This window comes from Gouania willdenowi, chromosome 22 (genome assembly GCF_900634775.1).
Source record: "Gouania willdenowi chromosome 22, fGouWil2.1, whole genome shotgun sequence".
Classification (NCBI taxonomy): Eukaryota; Metazoa; Chordata; class Actinopteri; order Blenniiformes; family Gobiesocidae; genus Gouania; species Gouania willdenowi.
Window position 1 is genome coordinate 8370661 of NC_041065.1, and position 23736 is coordinate 8394396.

Below are 23736 nucleotides of genomic sequence, written 5' to 3' on the forward strand. Positions count from 1 at the left end.
TTTAGCCACAGTCCTGCGGAGATCTCTGACCTATCTTCTCCCTCTGGGTAGCTGCTGTCGCTGCTTTCATGTGACTTCATCAATCCTGGCTGTTAAGTCCAACGCTGTGGCCCATTGCACGCTGAAAAGAAAGTCGCTGTCCCTAGAATCTTTGGGAGGATTTACCGATCCTCATCTCGGGAGGCATTTGTTCAAACATTCAGGCGATTGAATGAAGTCGGCACAAAATCAACCTGTAGCTCAGAGTCCCAGAAGAGTTGGCAGCACCATGAGTCATGTTTTACTTTTATTACAAGTAACTTAATAGTTTTCATTTTAGAGCCATAACAGTCTGGGCATAGAATTGCTGCTTTATGTTTTTAATGCTAAACGCTTCATTTCCATTCTCATTTATATTAAAGTATTTCAAATGTGTAACCTGAGTGGATTTAAAAGCTGCATAATTTCTTGTTAGAGAGTTGTTTGTTCCAACAATCTTCTCAGAAACATATGTGCATGACAAAATAACTTCTTTATCTTTAATGTGATCTCTAACGATGTATAACCTTTATTACCTACCACTGAGGCCCCGTCCACACGGAGACGAGTTGGAGACTAAACGCTCAAGTTTTTTATCGTTTATGTCTTGCGTCCACACGGCAACAAAGATTTGGAAGCCAAATACGATAACTTCTGAAAACCGGTCTCAGAGTGGGAAAGTCTGAGAACGCTACCCCCTGGGGCGCCGTGCAGACAGCCACATACGCACACTCTGCAAACGATGACGCCATAGCCCCACCTCTCTCTTAAAGCTGATATCCGGAGTTTCTGAGAATATCATTATTTTGAAATGCGAAAAAATACCCAACTATGTAATGTCCCGCCTTCATCCTATCGACCCCTATACAAATGGAAACAAGCGCCATAATCGCCCAGCCAATAGGCTTCAACTTCCTGGTTTTCAGACTGTCAATCAAAGTGATTGCAGAACTGTGCACGGAAACAAGGCCGCGCGTCACAACATCAAACAGGTAAATATGATTTTGGCTCTTACCTGACCCATAGACCTATATTAATCCGACCCGATGCTACCATGTTATGTTCCACGATGCGCATGCAGAAAAGTTGAGGCGTGGCTTCTGATAGATTGGCGGAGGCAGTAGCAGGAAGTGAGGCTGTTTAGGGCGGGACATCGAGACGTTTCTCAGAAACTCCGGATATCAGCTTTAACCCGCATGCGCGACCCCCCACAACAACAGTAATAATGGCAACAAAGCAGCAGCTCTACCTTGTCGTTGGTCCACAAGCAAATCTCCTGTCATGTCTTTGTCTCCATCTCTTCCCTCTTTTCTTTTGTATGTCCTGTTTTTTTTTCATAATACGAGTTTTAAGCGTATCCTTGGGTGTCTTCTTCTTCTTCCTCTGTATTACAGCAGAAAGGCGTAATACTCCCCTCCACTGGTCTTTATTTTAATGACTAGAACCTCCCAAACGTTCCAGTGTCAGACATGAACAGCCTTAAAAATTATCTGGTGATTCTCATTTTGACAAAATAAAGAAAAATAGAAAAAAACTCCACTTCTAATTCAGACATGCTTGCAAATAGATACTGCCTTTTTCTCTGTGTCTTCTTCACTGTTTCGGTGTATTTCTGTGGCAGCGTTACAGCGCTAAATAGAGACCCCTAATGTTTACTACAGCGTTTTCTGCCTTTTTGTGTGGACGCACACATAATTACCCGTTTTTGCGGAAAGTGTTTTGGTTTTGTCTCTGTGTGGATGGGGCCTTAATGTTGCAAACATTGAAAATATGTGGAGATTTACAAGGGCCATGTGTACTGGAGCAGTTGTGATAAAACCACAGGAAGATGCTAGCAGAGGTCAGAACCTTGACCTTCAACCTTGACATTAGTTTGTATATGCTTTGCAAGGAAAACATATTTAAGCTACTGCTAAATGGCAAACATATATAGCACTTCAGAATTTCCATTTATTCCCATCTTTACAGAAGTATCAGATGAGGACCTTGTGCATGCTCTCATTGTATATCATTTGTGGCCTGTATAAGAATTTAGTCAAGGCATATTTTAAGTTTACATCTAAGCAATTATATAGAAAATGCTGATAATGAAGGATGAACTTGTGTTCATTCTATTCTTTTCCATTCTGCAACCTAATTTATAATGACAATAGCATTCTCTTCTGGTCCAAGCCATTTAGTAAAAGGCTATTTTCAAATTACCTTGTGGGCAGCTTTGTAGGAGCAAGCCAACTGGCACATCTTAGTTTAGCAGTTCCCCACGCTGTCACAATGGTAAATTAGTTAGTTTTTTTTTTTTTTTTATTAACTGAGCTTTCACAGCTTTAGCACACGATTGTTAACAATTTTATGCTCCCAACTTTGTTGTAAGAGAGACATAACATTCCAGGTGCACAAACACATTTAATCTTACGGTCAGTTTGGAAACATCTACTTATTCTAAGGTTATGAAACTGTAGGAGAAAGCATAAAAACACTTTTATTGTGAAAGAGATGAGGTAAAATCTGCACAAAGTAGCAAATGTTATAAAACAGTGTTCTCCGTTTCAATTGATAACTCACCTTCCTTAGATAACGCTTTGTTCTGTGGTATACAAGTGAGGAGCTACTGTCTTATTCGTTATTTGGTTGAGGGGAAACTTTACTTACTGGGCCACTATCTCCAGAGGTGACAAAAGTACTGGTCTTCAATACTCATGTAAAAGTATAGATACTTTGATAAAAAAAAATGTATCTGGTAAAATAAAAGTATTGAAGTTGCTCTCTTACTTGAGTAAAAGTAAAAAAGTACTACTGTTTGGTTCCGCAGAGGCATATTTGGAGGTCTTGCAGTAAACAGTCACGGCGAGTAAACTGTGTCACAGCATCAGCTAAAGACTGCTGGCTGCAGTTACCCTAATGGCCGACATGTCACTATGGAGTCTTATTTCTTGATCCTGCTCTATGCTCTTTTAAGAATAACAATGTGACCTCTAAAATTTTTCTGAGGTACTAAATTGAGGAAGTAAAACTGACCAATTCCACTAAATTGTTGGATGTTAAGAGGATTTTATTGCATTTTACCGATTAAAACGTCAACACGTCAGTAGAATCCTAATGCCTTCACAGTAACTTAAAACTTTAACGGAGACACAGAAGGGGGGACATCATGACTTATATAATGTTTGACTGGCTGCCGGTTGTAACACTAATCTCAGGGGTCCACCTGGAAACGATGATTACTAGTACAAAGACATTGTGTGCATGTGACACATTTATGCTTTCTAATTTGTTGCATCTTTGCCACAGTATCTATATCTAGAGTGCTCCTTAAAAGCCTTCACTGCAAATATTATATGACTCTCAGACATGGCTGTAAACTGTAACTTAGCTCGGTTGGTGGAGAGATCAAGCTGCACTGCAGTAATTCTCGCCAGTGCCTGATTCATATAGTAAAACCTAGTAAATTTGCTGCTTTAATACAAACTGGTACTTCCATAGAGTCTGCAGAGACACTAGAACTTGTTCCAAAGAAGCGTAGCACATAAACCAAGCCATTCTAAAGAATAAATTAAAGAGAGTTCAATTTATTCAAGCGAGGTGTTTATATTCAGAGGAAAATGATAGTTGTAAATGCTAGCTAGGTAGTTCCAGGCAGATGGTCTGAAGCTTAAGCAGCATGCTTGTGTTGAGTCATCGCCCTTTAGTGGTGTACAACTGGGATGCTTTGGTAGGTGTGAAGCATTTAGGTGCTGAGTGTAATCAACATATGTAAACACTCTAAAAAAGACCCAAAAGGTATTTGTATTAAAGTTACTAATAGCAGAGGTACTTATGCAAAGAATCAGATCCAGTTCCTTACCAGATTGCCTCAACTGCATAAAAAAGTATAAAGAGTAAATAATGGTAAAAAAAAAAGGTGGTGTCATGTACTGAGTGCATGACACACATAAAGTGTATAATCATACCTGTCAAGTTTTGGATTTGAAAATAAGGGACATTTTCTGGCGCCCACTACCAGCCGTCCCACCGGCCCAATCAAGCTCCAGTATTCCTTATATTCTAAGACAGGTGTACAAGAAATTTAATATAGCCTCTTGTCAACAACTTATTAAATACAATTATGTGATTAGAATCTGGTCGGTCGACCTTTATTAACATTGGAATGCTGTGAACACTCCTACTAGGGCTGGGTGATATGGGCAAAAACTCATATTTCAATATATTTTCTCAAAATGGTGATATATGATATAAATCTAGATAATTTTATCAAATAAAGTCTGACCCGAAAGACAATTCTGGGTTAAATTTGGTGATGCAAAATGCTACACAGGAACATTTATTAACAAACAGATGATCAATATGTGCACTCATTAATCCATCTAACTGAGCTTTACATGTTGTTCTGAGAAGTAAAAGCAGCGACTCCTAAAACTAGTATTTTGATACATAAGCTATAATATATATATATACACATATATACTGTATATATATTAAATATTATAGTTTTCTATATCGTCAAAATAGAAAACTTGATACATCTTGAATCTCTATATATATCGCCCAGTGCTAATACCTATAAAACAGCCTAAATAAAATATATATTAAGCACGTGTTTATTTAATATACTTACATTTGATATACCACTCAACACATTGCACATTTACTGTTAATTTCACGTTGCTTGTCTTTCAGTTAGACATTAACATTTTGTTTTCATTATATATTTTTTTTAAATTTCTCATGTTCACTCATGTGGTTCTCTGGTATTCACTAATGACTTATTAAACACATTTATTACAGACTTTACATCCTTTAAAACTTTTTAAAGCAGTGTATATTTGTGGAGCTTGTGATTGGCTGATTTTTCATGGTGACTTACGTGGTTCCTTCTGCTGTGGTAGACGTTAAAATCTCAGTTATTAATCTAACAGAATGTGTAACTGTGTCTCATCCTGCTGCTCTTTATGAAGATAAACTCTCTGTCACATTTCATAACGTATTTAAACGAGTTCTTTATTTTTTTCGCTGGAACGTCTTCATTCATTCACCCCTCTTCTGAGTTGTTTCCGGGTTTGTTGCCGCTGTCGGCACTAATCTCGCGAGAACTGCCACTCAGGCCATTTCAGGTGAGGCCATTGACGGCATTCAGTTTAGTAAGGCATCTTTTTATTATTACTACATTAAAATACAGGATATTTACGGGAAAATACTAATACGGGAAGATGGCGGGAAAGAGGGGTAAAATACGGGAGTTTCCCGGCCAAAACGGGATACTTGTTAGGTATGTGTATAATATGTTATAATGTGTGTATCAATAAACTGTTCATATAACATCAATTATAGCATTACAAATCATTAAAAAAACATGATTAGCTATCATTTCATTGTTTGTTAACAGTAAATAACTATTTACCATTATTTACCCTTTATAAATGATGGTTATTATAAAGTGTTACCAAAAAGGCCAATAGTCTTGAAGGTGGTACGACAGCAAGCTTGAGGTCAAAATTTTAAAGGGGACATATTATGAAAAATTCACTTTTTGCATGCAAATTTACTAGTCTGAATTTTTTTCACCACCTTTTTTATTTCGTCTTTTTTGGGATGTCTGGAATACGTCTGTTGAGCAGACCAACGTTGAAATGACGTGATAGCCTGAAACGTGATGGACTGAAGTTGAGACGACGTCTCTGGCGGGTGTAGAATGAAAATTTTTACACATCAACAAACTACATAATTTATATACATTTTAATAACTGTGTTGCACTGTTGTGTTGGTAGTGTAATGTGAAGGGAAGCTTGTCCACCTGCCATGACTGCGCGCTCAATCTCCGCCGCACGGAGAGAACCAGCCATACATATCACCCAGGTAAGCATCGGTGAAGAGGTGGGTGGGAGAGGTTTTGTGTGTCTCTGCTTGTGTATTGGTTGAGGTTACAAAAGGTGGGGTCAATTAGCATATGTGTGAAACATTTAAGTTCAACATTTAGATTTAGATTTAGATTTAACATTTAACATTTAGATATAAGATTAAGCATTTAGATATGATATATAACATTTAGATTTAGATTTAAACATTTAAATTTATCATTTAGATTTAACATTTAACATTTAACATTTAGATTTAACATTTAACATTCAGCTTTAACATTTAACATTTATATATAAAATTTAATATTTAGACTTAGATTTAACATTTAGATATAACATATAACACTTAGATTTAGATTTAAATATTTAGATTTAATGTTTTTTTTACCTCTATATATGTGGTTAAATGTTGTGTTAAATGTAGGAAAATGTGCTAAATATGAGAAAAGTGAGATAAATAATGAAAATGTGTACTAAATTTTTACACTTGGCACCCCATACTTATCTGTGTTTAGCTCTCTCAATGACATTTAATATACACTGTCAATTTGGCTAATATGGTTATTAGACCCTATACCTGGTAAACATCCACGCTGAATGGGCTACTTTCATAATAGTACAAATAAAATTGTTAATGTGTAAGTGTAAAAATGTTTTGGTCTTTTCTTATCATAAACTGTATTACATATACAAAAAGCCTTACAGAGATAACCACTACCCAGACTATGCCTGTAGCCCCTTCGAAGAGGAAGAGGGCAAACTAAACTCCCCTTACAGACTCTACCATAGCAAAAATTGTTGCTCATTTGCAGTGTTTGGAATAACGGCGTTTAACATAACGGCGTAAGGTAACAGCGGTTTTTTTTTTTTTTCAGTAACGGGGTAATCTAACTAATTATTTTTTACGGCGTTACAGCGCAATTATCGTTACTGAACGTTAAATACAGTGTGTTACATGCATTGATTAAATAAACTGTTATCCCTGCCTTCATACGCAGCTGTAGTGAGGAGGTGGGTTAAAAACAAGGTGAGCGATTACGATTGGCTAAGGCGGCGTCATGTTTCATGGTAGCCAGTCAGAGCCAGTGTTTTTACACATGTGCCAGCACATGCGTCACACACACACACACTACAGATTTGATGAAGCAGCAGAGATGGTGAGCGTGGAGCAGTCTGATGAAAAGTTGTCATTTTTAAGGTGACGATACAAACACTACTTTAAATTAATTGTGATCAAAGTTAAGAACGTGTATGTGAAGTGTTCATTATATCCAGGAGTGAAGACTTTGTCGACATCCGTTGTAAGCAACTCTAATTTAATGAAGCACCTCACAACAACACACGCATCTAAAAAATCTGAATTCTTTGACATATAGCAACTTTTTTTATTTAACAGTAGCGCAAATAGTTACTTTCCTTGTTAATGAGTTACTTTTATTATAGAGTAATTCAGTTACTAACTCAGTTACTTTTTGGATCAAGTAGTGAGTAACTATAACTAATTACTGTTTTAAAGTAACGTTCCCAACACTGCTCATTTGTTACTTAATCTCATCTCTGGAGATTAATTTGAGCATCTCATATTCGTTTGATTTTGGGATTATTTGTTTCTGAATTACTACCCCTAAAGCCTGATATATGGTTCTGCGTTAAGTCGACGCCGTAGCCGCACATAGCGCTCTACGTAGACCCCCACGCTATAACCTGACGTGCACCTCCCAAAAATCCTGACTGCGCGTCGAGGTCACACGGAACGTAAGGGCTGTGATTGGTCACTGCCTTTTCCAGTCACATCGCCGAGAGTTGTTTCTACAGTGGACTGAGTCAAGGAGAGAACCGAGACAGACAAAAAGTGCCAGAGTTTTATAATTTCCTTTCATCAAATCAAATCAATCTTTATTTATAAAAAGCACTTTTCATACAATGAAATGCAGCTCAAAGTGCTTTTACAAAAGGTTAGGGTTAATAAACTAAATTAACACAGGTTAAAATAAGCACAAAGGCTGCACCACGTGAAGCACCGCTAAACGGAGTCAATCAAACCAAAGGTTTGTGTGTTTACTGGTATTATCACTACTCTGCCTCATCTCTGTACCCACAGTGTGTTTGTGTGTGTGTAAACAATGACTGACATGCTGTGGAGGCATCCAAAGGAACAGACATGAAAAAGTGAGCATTACAGCATCGCCCCTCTCCCATTTCGCCCCTTCCCGGGGCCGTGGCCCAGGCTACCTCGCTGCGCTGTCTCCACTCTACAGTGGGGACGGGGCCCCCTCCCCCCCGGCATGACTGTCGACCGGAGCGGTCAACACACTTTTATACTTTCTTTTTATGTTGCATATATTTATATCGAAAAATAAAGCGCACGTTTTAAAACCGTTGTTTTCATGCTTGTATCCAACAATACACACGTTTAGGTAGGTAAGGAATAATCTAGAAATAAATTACATGTTAAGATGCTTAAAAAACATAAAACATTGTTTTCTGTGACCTGAAGATAAAAAAGGGCTTTTTAATGCTCCTCTGAACCTCACACACACTCAAACAGCCACAACCCTCTCGTGGCATGGCAGCCAATTGCATAGCGATGCGTTCCCATGACGCAGAAGTACAGATGACCAACCTCTGCGTCACATTGACGGCATAACTCCTAAGTGTCCCTGAGTTGCAAGGTACAAGCTGAATTGAGACGTTTCCTCAATAGGACAAAGGATCTTAAATTGAGAAAACCATTTGAGCAATACATGAGAAGTGGGATAAACAGAAGAGATCTGCCTCTGATTTCAATTATGTCTCGGTTACTTTAAAGCAGTGGTTCTCAAATTTTTTTGCCTCGAGTACCCTCTTTCTCTTCTTAGTGAATCCAAGTACCCCCTTTGTCCAACTAGAAAATTCTAATCAAGATCATTTGTGTTATAATTTTGTGTGTTTTTGGTGTCATTGTGTGTATTTTGTTGTTGTCTTTTTCATTATTCAGTATTTTTTCTCTTATTTTGTATGTTTTTGTTGTTATTGTTTTGTGTTGCTGGTATTATTTACATTATTTTCTCTCAGCGTGTGTGTTTGGTTGTTTCTTATGTCGTTTTGTATTTTTCTCTGGGTTTTGTTTTGTGTATTTTGTAGTGATCTTGTGTCATTTTCTCTCATATACTGTGTCTTTGTTGTCGTTCCCTGTATTGCTGGTAATACTAAGTTTTTTTTTTCTTAGTGCGTGTGCGTTTGGTGTCATTTTGTGTATTTTTTATTTATTTTTTTATTCAGTATATTCTTTTATTTTGTGTGTTTTTGTTGTGGTTTTGTGAATTGCCGGTAATAATTTGTATAATTATCATTTTTAACTAAAAAAAGAAACATTATAAAACCTCATATTTTTATGATTTAATTTGCTAATTTTCACCACTCTCTCTCTCTCTCTCTCTCTCTCTCTCTCTCTCAAGTACCCCCTGTAGTGCCATTGCGTACCCTCATTTGAGAAACACTGATTTAAAAGACAATTAAAAAGAACACATTAGCATAAAATGACAATTCTACAATTTCATTTCAGCAGACGCTTTTATCCAAAGCGCCATACAATACAAGCAGTTAGGGTTAAGGGACTGGTTTAACATCCCACAGTGGCCATGGTTACATGATGTTTTTTAATTCCGAATTGAATTATTCAGAATTAAAGTGTTCTGTTTTGTATTTACATGGAAATAGAAATTCCGAATTGAGGTTTACATGGAAAACCGATTTATTCAGCTTTATTCAATTCCACTTTAGGTCTGGGGGTTGGGAAGGGTTCTGATTGGACAACGGGCGAACATGACGTATTCACGTCTATCGGGAAAAAACACACAACAAACCTTTTCTTCTCAGAAATATGAACTTCATAATGATACATGCACTATTAGTGAAGCTCGGGTGCTTCATGCCCCGATGAAGCCATTCCGTTTGCCGATGTCCGTGTGTGTGTAATAACACTGTGTGTCCGTGTTAATGTCTGTGTAGGTGTCCACTGAGTGCAGCCTTAGCTTGAAGCTCCCAAAAAACTCCTCATACGTATTTCCTCCAAAAAATCCACAGGACCACGTAATCAAAGTTTAAATGTTTGAAAAAACAGCAACAGGTTCATCCACAAATATACAAAAATGAGAGAGCTAAGAGAGAGAGGTCAAAAGACTGTGTGGCTCCACTCTCTCAACTAAACCCAGTTAACTTCACAAGCCCCTCCCACTCCCAGATCCAACCAACTAAAATTATTTCTAGCAACAATAAATTTAACATGATGAGCAATATAGCTCCTACAGTCTGCATGTTTATTCTTCCATCCATCTGCTCTTTTTATTATATCCATGTCTTTTAAGGCTCTTATTAAATAAATAGTCTCGACTGGAGTCCGAGCGGCCATCCTGTACAATGTTGTCATGCATGCACAGAATGACCGGAGTTAACTTAGAGTGGAAGTAAGTGTTTACAAGAAAGAAGAATTATTTAATTCTGAATTAAAATCGGAATAAACCAGCCACCTAATTACTTAATTGCACTGGGCAACAAAAATGTACTTCTGCATTCAACGGTGTGAGGCTTGGGGTTGAACAGACTAGTCGACTAGTCTAAGTAACGTCGACTAGTCGTAGTACCTGACTTTTGCCCAAGATGGAGGTGCAACACAGCAAACAAGGTACTCCTAGTACCCCTGCACGGCAAGGCAGCACAACATCCAGTGTTTTTCCTCAAACTGCAGCTGGTAGGCAGATAATACGGCTAATATACATGCTAACGTTAGCTGTAGTGGTAGACATGTCTGTGTATTAAGCAGATCTGGAAAACATCAGCAGCGCAGGACGGAGGCTTCGTTAGCGGGGGAAGACCGCTGTTGTGCCAAAATCTGTGACCCAAAAAGATCTGTGACCAGAGGTGGTGACAGCTCCAACCCCTGCGGCTTCTGGGCAGACATTTACTCCCCCTTAAACATGTTTGTAATTCTTCTCCAGTTTGCATTAACTTCACCCACCAAAGTGTCATGTATAAGGAGACTCTTCTTCTCTACCGCCGAGAAGCCACAGCGGTCACAGATTTTTTCGGGTCACAGACTTTGTACAACACCGGCTTTGGTGAAGGAAGCCATAAAAACAGCCCAAATCAAAGTCTAAACGCCTGGTTCTGAGGATTCCTCGGGGCTTAACAGTTACCTTAGACTCACGGCAGGCGAAGCAGCAGTGTTCCTGGGTTTACTTCTATAGCATGTCCAGCGTCCCAGGCGCTGGTGGTGTTGTGCCAAAGTCTGTGACCCAAAAAAATGTGTGACCACTGCTGCTTCACAGCGGAAGAGAAGAAGAGTCTAAACCTCTTTGTAGCTATTAAGGAGCTATTTACTCCCCCTTAAACATGACACTCCGGTGGGTGGGCTTCAGCTGTTGGTGACGTCATCGACCAGTCAACTCGACTCGTATGCACATAGAGTTGACCTTTAAAATTATGAAGTTGTTCAACCCCTATGTGAGGCACCACACTTCCGGTCCAATGACGAGACAGTGTGAGCGGCTCGCTGCCACGGACGGTGCATAAAAAAGTGTTTTGGATTTTTGACAGCACAGGATGTGATGGCTCTTCTACACCAGCAGCACTGAATGTTTATGAAGCTGTCTTGCTTAGTTAGCTGTAAGCGCGTCACACTTCCAAAAGAAATCTAAATAAGCATATTTTTTCTGTATTGTATTAGTTGAAACGCTTTCAGTCAGTGCAGTCCGCCCTAAGTCAGAGAGAGAGAGTGAGAACAGACGGAATAAATAGCTTATTAAAAACATCTGCAGTGTGGACGGAGTGTGTGTGCTCTGATCTGCTCCGACTCGGCTGCTTGTGTGTGAGCAGCGGTGACTCTCTGAGCCTCTTACTGTCCTCACAGCAGTGAGTGATACGTGCTTCCATGTCTCTAAAACATCAGAAAACTCTCCAATAGCAAAAGATACATTTCTTACATTTTTTACTGGTCTATATGGAGAAAACAGTCACAAACAGTTCCACAGTGTGCCCATGCGCGTTCAGGAGGAGAGGAGGGAGCGTGAAGCACCTCACAAAACTCACGCACTGCAGACTTAACTTTGAATACTACATGCACCGGTTACTATAACTAAACACAGAATATAAAATGCAAACTCACCTGGTATAATCTGAGTTAACAAAGCGCTCCAAAACATGTCCGCAGCTGCAGCTGCTTTATTTGACTCAGAGCCAGCTCAAATTGTCTCCGCAGGTCCTTGTTTTCAATTTGGTGTAAGCACAATATCGCTGGGTAATAAATGCCAGCTACGCACTCTTGTGTCCCTACTTAGAGTGAAGTTATCTGTCCGAATTTTGGCTAGCCATTGCTGACGCGCTGCATTATCAGCAGGGAAGCAGTGGAAGCTAATACAGTAATTATATCGTGAAGAAAACGTAGATCTGGGTACACAACAGTGTAATGCTGAACCTCCAACCCTTTGATAGACCAATCGCCTCTTTTGGACACCAAACATGCTAATTTTTCCCTCTGCTCGCTGGCTTTGTTACAGCAACAACAATGGACCAGAAGTCAGCGCCAAAGCTTGATGCCGCCACCACCATGCTTCACTGTAAGTATGGTGTTTTTTTGGTGATGAGCAGTATTGTTTTTGCACCAACTATACATTTTGGAATTATGGCCAAAAAGTTCACCCTTGGTTTCATCGGACCATAGCATGTCTTCCCACATGCGTTTGGGAGACTTCAAATGTGTTTTTTGCAAAATGTTTTTCTTCGTAAGGTAAGGCTTCCATCTTGCCACCCTACCCCATAGCCCAGACATATGAAGAAGACAGGAGATTGGTGTCACATGTACTACACAGCCAGTAGTTGCCAGAAAATGTTGCTCTCTGACCACTTTTCTTCTTGTCTTGTCATCAATTTTGGACAGACGTCATGTTCTTGGTAAAGTCACTGTTGTGCCATATTTTCTCCACTTGATGACGACTGTCTTCACTGTGTTCCATGTTATATTTAATTCCTTGGAAATCCTTGTGTACCCTTTACCTGACTGATATCTTTGAACAATGAGATCCCTCTGATTCTTTGGAAGCTCTCTGCGGACCATGGCTTGTGCTGGAAGATGTGGCTACAAAAGATGTCAGGAAAAGCTACTAGAACAGCTGAACTTTATTTGGGGTTAATCATAGTCACTTTAAATGGTGACAGGTGTGTGCTGACTCCAATTTAACATGAGTTTGAATGTAATTGGTTAAATCCGAACACAGCCTCGTTCCCAGTTATAAGAGGGTGTGCACACTTTAGCAACCTCATTCTCTCAGTTTTTTATTTTTACTTCACCTCCCTGAAAAGGTTTCAGTTTGTTTTTCCAATTGCATTGTACAGGTTATAGGTCACATTAAAGGCGGAAAAAGTTGCAAAAATATTTATCTCGGTGTCATTTTTTACATCACAAAAACCTGGCATTTGAACTGGGGTGTGTAGAATTTTTATATGTGTGTGTGTGTGTGTGTGTGTGTGTGTGTGTGTGTGTGTGTGTGTGTGTGTGTGTGTGTGTGTGTGTGTGTGTGTGTGTGTGTGTGTGCGTGTGTGTGTGTGTGTGCCTTAATTCATTTGTCATATTTATACCACTACTACTTTTATTTTTCATGAAATACAGCAAGATGAAAAAAGAGAAAGAAGAAAATCTCCGACAGGCGGAGTCGCATTCTAATAAGCACCAAGTCTGAAGGAACCCGCGTTTACCAGAACACTACCGGTTAATAAGCAAGACCAAAAAAGTAATAACAAACCTGAAGCTGAAAAAACCTTAAACGTTAACGAAAAACACCCACGACCCTGATGAACTGAGGGAGAGAGAGAGCTGTCATGGAGTGAGACGAGCAGAGCGGAGCTGCTGCGGGACACAATCAGCGACACACCTTTAAGTGTGTAGGGGAGGAGCTCACTGACACAGTCAGCTATCCAATGAGGACTTTCATTCAATTCCAGCACAGATATTGACTCGTATAACTCGTATGATACAAATACTGGGCAAAAGTGCTTTATCCGTACCATATACTCGTTTCAGCCGAGTATCTGGCTCAACTCTATTAAAACACTTTCTTTACTTTCTTTACCTTTGTAAATAATTCATTCATTCACTTTGTACTTTCCTATCATCCCATATATGCCGAGTATGATGGCTGCAAGCAGCTCTTCTCAAAAGTAATTTTGTTTGAACTAATGAGCAGAGAGCGAGAGACGGCAGCCATCTCACCGTTTGCTTTTAAGCGTCTTTGATGAATGACTCCTGTCCCAGCAGCTTACGCTGTCATTAGACTGACACCAGATAGAAGTGAAGTCCCTAAAAGAAAATGGAAAATTGATTTACCTCAATTTTCATCCGGAGCAAACAGTTCATCCCTGTAATCCCACGCGACGGTGCACAGAGCGATTAAAAAAGCGTTGGCGTGTGCTTCCTCTGGAAAGGCTCCATTCTAATCAGCAGTTATGCCATCGTCTCTCACTGTGCTGCTTCACTATTAATGTGATAGAAAAGACAGCCACAAAAGCTGGAGTCTAATTTGAGCAGCTACTGAATAGGACCATTTGGAGAGCAAGCTTGACTCTAATTGTATTATGTTTGAGCATATGCTCTGGGCCTACGGGAAACTACTGCGAGATTTGTTTTTAAACATGCTGAAAATATATATATTGGAGCCAAGAATAAGTGTTTTTCTTCCATTGTCAGCCTTTTGCACTCGCATTGAATAAAAGACGTCATTCATTGTGGTTCCTGTTTGGGTAGGAAGAAGAGATGGAGCTCCATACCAATAAAATCAAACAAACTTAAGGGAAAGAAAATATGATTTTGACACCATAAGACTTCAACTTTAGAAAGCCAGGGCTTTTTGAAGTTATGATATTTACCCAAGTGTCATCCAACACAGCAGGATTTTCCTCCGCATTTTTTGGGGCAGACAAGTTTCTGATCAAAGTTTCTATACTGGGGATGCACTGGAAAATATTTTGCAAGACCAAATCAACAAAAAACAAGTATGGTTTAGAGAGGGTTGTGATGGACTTCAACTACTAATCAGGGCTGGTTCTGTACAGGGATGGAACTGGGGTGGCCAATGAGATCATTCTTTTGCTTTTTTGAGATTTAATGTCTGATTCATTTTGTTTTTCAATGTTATTTTTGTTGGGCGCTAGGTGGGGTTCACCTTGGACAGGGCGCCAGTCCATAGCAGGTCAACACACAGACAGACGAGACAAACATTCACAATCCCATTCAGCAATCTAGAGACACCAATCAATCTAACAGTCATGTTTTTTGTGGGAGGAAGTACCCAGAGTAGATTTTTTTATTTTAACAATTTTTTAAATCTTTTTATTTAAATGTATATGCTTAAATATAGGGCGATCGTGGCTCAGGTGGTAGTGGGTCGTCTTCTGATCGAGAGATTGGGGGTTCGATCCCAGTACCTGACTATGTGTCGAAGTGTCCTTGGGCAAGACACTGAACCCTAAGTTGCTCCCAATGGTCGACTAGCGCCTTGCATGGCAGTCCTGTCCCACTGGTGTGTGAATGTGAGAGTGATTGGGTGAATGAGCTGTTATGTAAAGCGCTTTGAGACTGCTTCAGTGTGGGGATAAAGCGCTATATAAAATCAAGTCCATTTACCATTTACCATTTAAAAAATACATAAAATAAAAAGGACAAGCACTGATGGAGCTGCTCCCCACTGGTAAGAGGCTGTAAGCCAGTTACCTCGGGCCCCAGGCCAGAGGTAACTGGTTCAAAGGCAGCACCAGCAGTAGCCCGCCCCAGGACAACGTCCACATCCCCCACTGCCCCCAACGGGATGCTGCAAGCCGACTCAACAGCACCCTGGAGCATTGGCCAAGCCCCCCAGAGTGGCCCAGATCAATCTCCACCCATGTTGCCAGCACTATGAGCCCTAATTATTTTCAAAATCAGGCCCACCCAGAGAACCCAGTCTGGTCGTCTCACCGGTATCCGACGCATGCAGCACCAAGGTGGCAAAGTCACAGACCTCGGTTCCCCCAAAAGCAGCCCGCAAACCAGCCACCATCCAGTAGGGCCACACAGCCCCAGACGGCGTAAGGACTGCAGCTCAGGCCCCGCCACCCTCCGGACAGCCCGAGCCACTGGGTAGCGTCCCCCGCCGGCGTGCGACTGAGTGACAGCTTCCTAAATCTCATATATTACAAGTTGTGCACAACAACCAATTGCAGCTCCTTTTTTCCATAAGACACTTTAACGTTTTACCGGCTCTGCTCCTGCACATGTCCATGCATCCCCTTCTGAGTATTACAGAACTGAGCTTTATGAAACACTTGATATTGTTGATACACAGATCAGGAAGGAATGAGTTCGGTAAGAAACCTGGAGCAAGTCCTCTCAAGTGGAGTTGCAAATGATGTTGTGCAAAAGTACCCAGAGCTGAATTCTGGTTTCCTTAAGGCACCCGCGGCGCCATCATTTTACTCAAGGCCCACCCAGGTGCTGTTCATCGCTTTCAGCCAATCAGCGGCTTGCATCCCACATGGACCCTTAAACCCGCCAACAGGCGGCATCGTCACCAGGAAGTCACTGTTCTCATGCTGCATTTAATGAACTCTGGGTTTATCGATTGAGGGTTGCTGAGTCTGAGCTCCTACACAATAAAATCAAATTTCCTTAAAAATAATTTGTTTGATGTCTCATAACAATGATGGCACTTCTGCAGAGTCACATGTTGGTAGTAAAACAGTGATTAAAAGCATTTTAATGGTAAAAACTTTAGCAATAATCACAATGTTCACAAGTTACTTATCGCTGCTGTGGAACACAGTAATGCAGGCTTTTTTGTTGCTGTTTTTATAATTATAAAATCCATTAAAAATATTTCAATTTATTTTTATTTGTTTTAAAGCCTTAAATGAATATCTTTGAATGCCTTGTTGCTAAAATATGCTTTATAAAGTGGCCTTGCTTTGTTGGACCAATATAAAAATACTATTCAAAATAATCATAGCTTTAATCACACAAACATTATTGCCTTGATTGTAATTTCTTAGAAATTTCAAATGTGAAAGGCATAGTTCGGAGTTGCCTTGAATGCAGCCCAGAAAAGCGCTGAATCAGAGATGAAGGGAAACACTGGTGCCTTAAAGCTAGGGTAGCTGATTTTTCAACTGTAGCAGCTGTAAATCTGTAATAACTTTGACCAATGGAAAAAGAAAACTAACCGTTTTTTTTTTTTTTAACCAATCACGTCTCCCTGTCTCCCTGCTCGTTCTCGACCCCTCGCATGCACGAGCTCACACTGAAAGCGCATCACCTCTGACAGAGTTTAAACAGAGTTTCACATATATAATGGTAAAGTTTATTGTTAACTTACTGCTGAATGTGACACGAGACAACAACGTTTCTACACAATACAAGTGATGAGCTGAGCTCCTCTACTGCAGCAGCTGTGCGCCTGTATGTGAGTAAAGGGGGGGAGGGGCAAGGGGAGTAAAGGCGGAGCATCATGCTAGCTTTTGAAAATCGCCTACCCTTCCTTTAAGGTACAACTTCCAATGTTCAACGCAAAGTATTCTTTCTAGTCCAGCAGTGAAGTTGTTGGAATTCTTCAGGGGGGGGTGTCCTGAGGTCCGTGGCCTATTTGATCGCAATGAAACACCTGTAAGGTTGCTCAATGTTGTCCCAGTATCATCTGCTGAGGCATAGAGAGGGTTCAGTGGGCCCCAGAGACTAGACATGGCTCAGGATTTCTATGACACATGAACGTCTGAACAGTGACTGATCATCATTTCATAAAGAAAAGCTGGACATGTTGCACAGGAAGGCAATTGCTCAAGAATTTGTGTCTCGCAAAGACAATAGAAGAAGCACTTTTGGAAACTTTAATTTGATGCAATTTGACCAACTCAGCTGGTCCCACAACTGGTCCCACAACTCTTGCCATGCAGCACATTTCCTGGACCACACTAATTACATTTGTTTTGTTTTGACATTTATTTGTTGATTCAATTTACCATTATGTGTTGTGTGATTCAGATGTACCAGCTTGATTAATGAAGCAATAAAACACTGTGCTGTAACGTTAACTGACTTTGGCTGTATTCACAAAACTTGGCTAAGGCTAATAATGATAATGATTTTGCATTTTTTGTTTAGGAATCAATACAAAGCTCATTAGGGGAAAAATAAATATCTGAGAATGGTTTTGAGTTGACTGATTTAAAATAAGTTTGAGGCATATAATGTGAAAGCTGCTGTATACTTGTAAATATCACCAAAATTGACACAAAAATTCAGCAGTAACGGCACAAGAAAAGTGTTGGAAGATGTCAAGTGTGTTACTCTAATGTACATCTTGAAGCTTGATGTTAATCTATTATTATTATTATTATTATTATTATTATTATTATTATTATTATTATTATTATTATTATTATATCATTGTAATAAAAAGCAAAAATACATTCATTTTCAATTAGAATATCGTAAAATTGTGAGTCGGCGGTTGCCCTACCCTTAGAACCTCCTCAGTCTTTAATCTCTCCACATCTGCCACTGCACTGGTTAAATAGATTGGTGAAAATCCCCTTTTCATTATTGGGGGGGATAAAAAACAGTAAAATTTTAGAGCAATTTCTGGGGGGCATACAAAATAAATACTATACTTTTTGCAAACCGAATGTAGGTTAAACTAAAGCTAAATAATATACAAACATGTACATAAATTATAAAGTGCAAATTAATATGCCACAAAACTTTAATTCATGAAAAATGTTTTGACATTAATGTGTAGTTACAAGTCCACAGCACTGTGAACTACATGTCCAATATTAAAGCATCTGACTTGAAAATTAATGTAAAAACTGTTGATTTTAATTGGAGGTCAAAAGGGAGTAGAAATTAACAGAGTTTAATTAGAAAAATTAGAAACTCCATCTGTTCAAGTAAACTTCTAGATAAAATTACTGTCTTTTTAAAAATCAATAAATCTAGAATTGAACATCAAACTCAAAGGAATAAGGAATTTATAAATCTGGATAATCATCTGACTATTGATGTTTGAAATAGTGTCATATTTGTGTGATAAGGAAAAGGATGAGAATGTGAACATGTACAGCTTCATTATATGGGGGACACGACCCCTGCGCCCCTGTGTAAACACCATGAGACTTAGGTATTAAAAGTGGCTCTATGACACTTTGAATTTGCGTCATATAAATTTGATTTAGAACCAGTTTTTTTCATTTTGTTCTCTGTAATTTCTATACTAAAACTAGTGATGTATAGATAGATAAATATATAAATATCACCAATGTTTTTGTACAATATTTGTACAGGTCATTTACAGATGTAGCGACACTTGTATTTTCCCACTTAAATCCTTGATTGTTATGAAGTCCTGTGCAACACAGATGTGCTTTATCAGCCAATAAAGTGGTCCTGAGAACGAGCCCGAGAGGAATAGTAAAGATTAAGAAAAAATTTCAATCCAAAAGCAAGTTTTAAAAGACTCCATTATCCTATTAATTTCTTATTTTATTTTAGTTCATGTTTGCTGGCTTGGATTTAAGCGATTGTTAAATACCTAAATGCACTGAGTTGCTATTACGTAACGTGCTATTTTTGTTAATAAGCAGTTAAAAATGAGTTTGAGTTTTTCTCTGCCCCCTATGTTGGAACGTATTACCCCTTTCTGTGCCTGTGAAATTGCAAAAAGTCAATGCTTTCCATTTCACTATCCTGCTGACTGAAGAACGAATCTACCTACAGCAGTGGCTAATCGTTTTTTTGCCACCCACTCTGGGAAAAGTCACATTGCAACATTGCAAGTTCAATCATCAGAATCCAACATAGCAATTCACATTCACATTTGAAGGTTGAAAAAGTGTACAGCTCAAAGTGTGTGCCATCAAGATGGAATAGCTGACCCATTTGCTAACCCCCCCCCCTGCATTCTGTTGTAGAGGCTGAATGGGAAAGGCAGCTTATGTTCGGTATCTGAAAGCATTATATAGCCAAATCTAGTTTATGATAAGATGTCAGCTTCTGGTGAGCTCAGCATAAAGGCCAGTTATTCTCCATTTACTTTCTTGAACTTTCTCTTTCGCAGTAGCTACATTCAATTTCCTTCCTGGCTTTCTGGGGAAATAAAACAATTAGTCTCCAATGCTACACTGTTAGAACTATACTCTGTGGGGCGGATTCACGTGTGCAAACATCACTCCACGCGCTAATAAGGAGTGTGTCAGAATATGCCCTGATTCCATTTAGTGCATTTCCCTCTAATGAATATGTATAGGAGGCGGCTCTCCCAGGGGGAGCAAAAATATGGGAGGAGGAAATGCAACTAAATGAATGCAGGGGACGCAATGTGATTCTTGAAATCTGGAACTGTTTGCATTGTTTTAATACAGAAAAATAGTACAACTGAGAAGCAGGTGCAAAAATATATAAACGCAGATATAAAAAATATTGTGTGTGTGTGTGTGTGTGTGTGTGTGTGTGTGTGTGTGTGTGTGTGTGTGTGTGTGTGTGTGCGTGTGTGCGCGTGTGCGTGTGTGTGTGTGTGTGTGTGAGAGAGAGAGAGAGAGAAATAGAGGGATGGATATATGGATAATATGACGAAGGCTTTAAATTAACTTTTTAGATCACCAGCCAGCATGGCTAACTTACCAGCCAACCAGATTTTCCACCAGCCAAATTTTTTTCCAGCGAAAATAAACTACATTATGAGCCACAAAATAGATTTAGGCATTTAGTTGATTGCAGAAATAGAGTAAAACAGTAAAAATGTAAACATTTCATTTAAAAACAATGTTGTAACAATGCCTAAAAAGGTGCAATATGAAACTTTGGATGTGTCGTAGAAGTTAATAACTTAATAAACAAACTTAACTCAGATGAAAATTGGATCCCTAGAACACTGTTTGACGTTAGAAACAATAGAAGCAATCAGTAGTAAGACTTACATCTACTGTAGAGAAAAATGTTTTACTAACATGCATGCTCTTCATCTGTTAACAAATCCCACTCCCCACAAACTGTATAGTGCACATTTTAAAGGTGAACAAATTATAAAGATCATGTGTAAAATCTAATCTTCAGAGTCCTCCTCGGAGTCTAAATATCTCCACACGTTTGTTAATTTGTTTGTTCCTAACTCATTTTACATCTTCCTTCCGTTTGATTCTCTGATAACAAACCAACAATCACGCTAATATAAGCACGTAGCCAGATGTTGTATGACATGTCACGACATAGTGTTCATGGGAAATGTAAAAATAATACAACCAGCAGGGTTGCCAGATACACATTACGTTTTAAAGTCTAAACACACAAAAAACCTCAAATTTCTTGCTGCCCAATCTGGCAACAATGACTTATCGCGTCGTTCCTGCAGCCTGCTGATTCAAACAGATGTAGTGGTATTTGTTTCCTTCTTCACCAGCCAAAATGGCTAGTAACACTACTTTTTTTTTTTTTAAAGATATTTTTATTTGTTTATTTAGTTTTCTACATTATTTAATGTTTGTGCAGCAGACAGAGAAGTCCATCTGCCACAAACTTAACTTCCCCAAATGTCAGGGTGCTTCACGTCTCCACATTAAACGAGCAAAATGCTCATTTAAATAAGGGCGGTCTGCACCAGTTCTGCTCATGCACTAATCATTGCTGCAATCTTAGTGAATTCCATGCAGCAGGTGAAAGATCTGCATCACTAAAGGATTTTGGGACGCGCTGAATTCCCACCCTTTATTTAGTGAATCCGCTCCTCTAAATTCCAAGACTGTGCCCAGCTTGCAAAAACATTTAACCCAAACTTATGATTGTTTCACTATGTTTTAAAACTTTGAACATTTGAAATTAGGTTGGGTTTAGATCTTGTTTCTGGTGTGTTTCAGTATTTTATCTGTTTTGGAATCCTAAAACCACAGATAGAAACAGATAGGAAGACCTATGACATACCAATATAAAGTAATTTAACAAAAACAAGACTAAGAAACTAATAAAAGTGGTTACACTTTATATTTTACAAGTGAGGCTGACATTATGCTGTCATTAGAATGAACAAGGTGTCATGAAGGCTGTCATTAAATGTTGTTTGCTAAATTATGACACCTTTGGAGCTATGTTGGCATTTTTTGGGTTAGGTGGAGGGATCTAGTGGGGTTAGGGTAACAAACAACACTTAATGACAGATTTCATGAAACCTAGTGACATATCTCCTGCAGCAAGCAGTGTCAAAACAAACATGTCGCTCACTACGGAGAAGACGTTCAGAGCTGCTGCTCTGCTCTGTTTTAAAAGACCTGGATATATCGTTGAAACCATCACAACAAGAAGATGCTTTAAAACCATTTATAATGAAGAAGGATGCTTGTGCCGTGCTTCCAACTAGAAGGTTTAGGAAAGAGATCTACGCTTGTTGTGCTGTTGTCGTCACGTCCGCTCTTTGTTTGATTGGTGAGCGCTTCCAGACTAATCGCCTGTATTAAACATTGAATAATACAAGGAGATTAGGATGGATTGCAGGCTAACCTGTGCCCAGATTGAAGCACTTTCCACCCAGTGGTCGTCATTTCCCCTTTTTTATGTAATGTTCAATGTAAATGATCACCTGGAGGCTTCCACGGCTTATATTTGATATAACTAAATGTAACAGAATAATTCTGCACTAAGAATAGCCCTGAGCATGTCAGTGTGACACATTTAAAGGTTAGAACATTTTTTTTCATGATTGAATTTCTCCCACTGTGAAAATCATGCCAGACTATTCATTGGTTCTTCAAACCAAGCCAGGTAGGCCGGATTTGTGAAAGTGTTGCTGCTCACACTGTCCCACACTGTTCAGCTATAAAAATATGACTAACAGATACATTAATATGAAGATTTTCTCTCTATGACAGCACTTGTTAGAGGACTGTATCGTAGTAAGTGAACATTTGTTAATGAATAAAAACAGATCCTTCATCTCAGTCCAACACTCTGGGATGTGTTGGCAAACAAGACTAATCATATGTTCATCTTTTTTCTGCTGCTTCAATTTTGGTGTCAGATAAAAAGACTTTCAGACACGTGGTGAAGTCCATGCCAAAATAAGCTGTAGCAGAAAAACATGTTCCTTTTTATGTTTTTCAAGTTGTACTGTTGTAGTGGTGCTCACTTTACATATAGCTTGTCTTTAAACATCACACTTTGTAACCAAGCAGCTATTAAACACACTATAAATGACCCGTCAGTGCAAAACCTGATGATCTACTGTACTATTACATCATCAGATGAGAGGTACTCTAACTTTCTTCAACATTTTTTTTTAGACAAGCTGTAAAATGTCAACCACTGTGAAGTCAAGGAATTCAAACATGATGATGTCATAGCTGGATTATTTGACCCATTGTTTCCCTGGGCAGCGGGTGTGTGTGTGTGGGTGTGTGGGTGTGTGTGTGCGTGTGCGTGTGTACTTTGAGTGAAATTATCTCTCGTAAGGCTCGGATACACTGTGCAATTTTTTCAATGGTTGTAGTCTGCTCCAACTCAAACTGTGCGACTCACGAGCAGAGCCCGAATGTGCGCAGCTCACGATTCATATTCTCACACTTTACGGACCGACACTCTTACACGATCTGACAATACATGTCGTGGTCTTGTTTCCGGAAATGCGATGTACAATTTAGAGGAAGAAGAAGAACTCTGAAGCGTCGCCATTAAAACAGACGAAGAAGAAGAAGAATCTTGAAGTGGAGAGACACTCACAAATCTCAGCAAAAAAGAGCTTTAAAAGAGAAAAGGAGTCGACATGATGGACTAGGAACTGACTGAACAGACATGGGCAGTGCAGTCCGTCAATTTTACAGCAGTCCTAC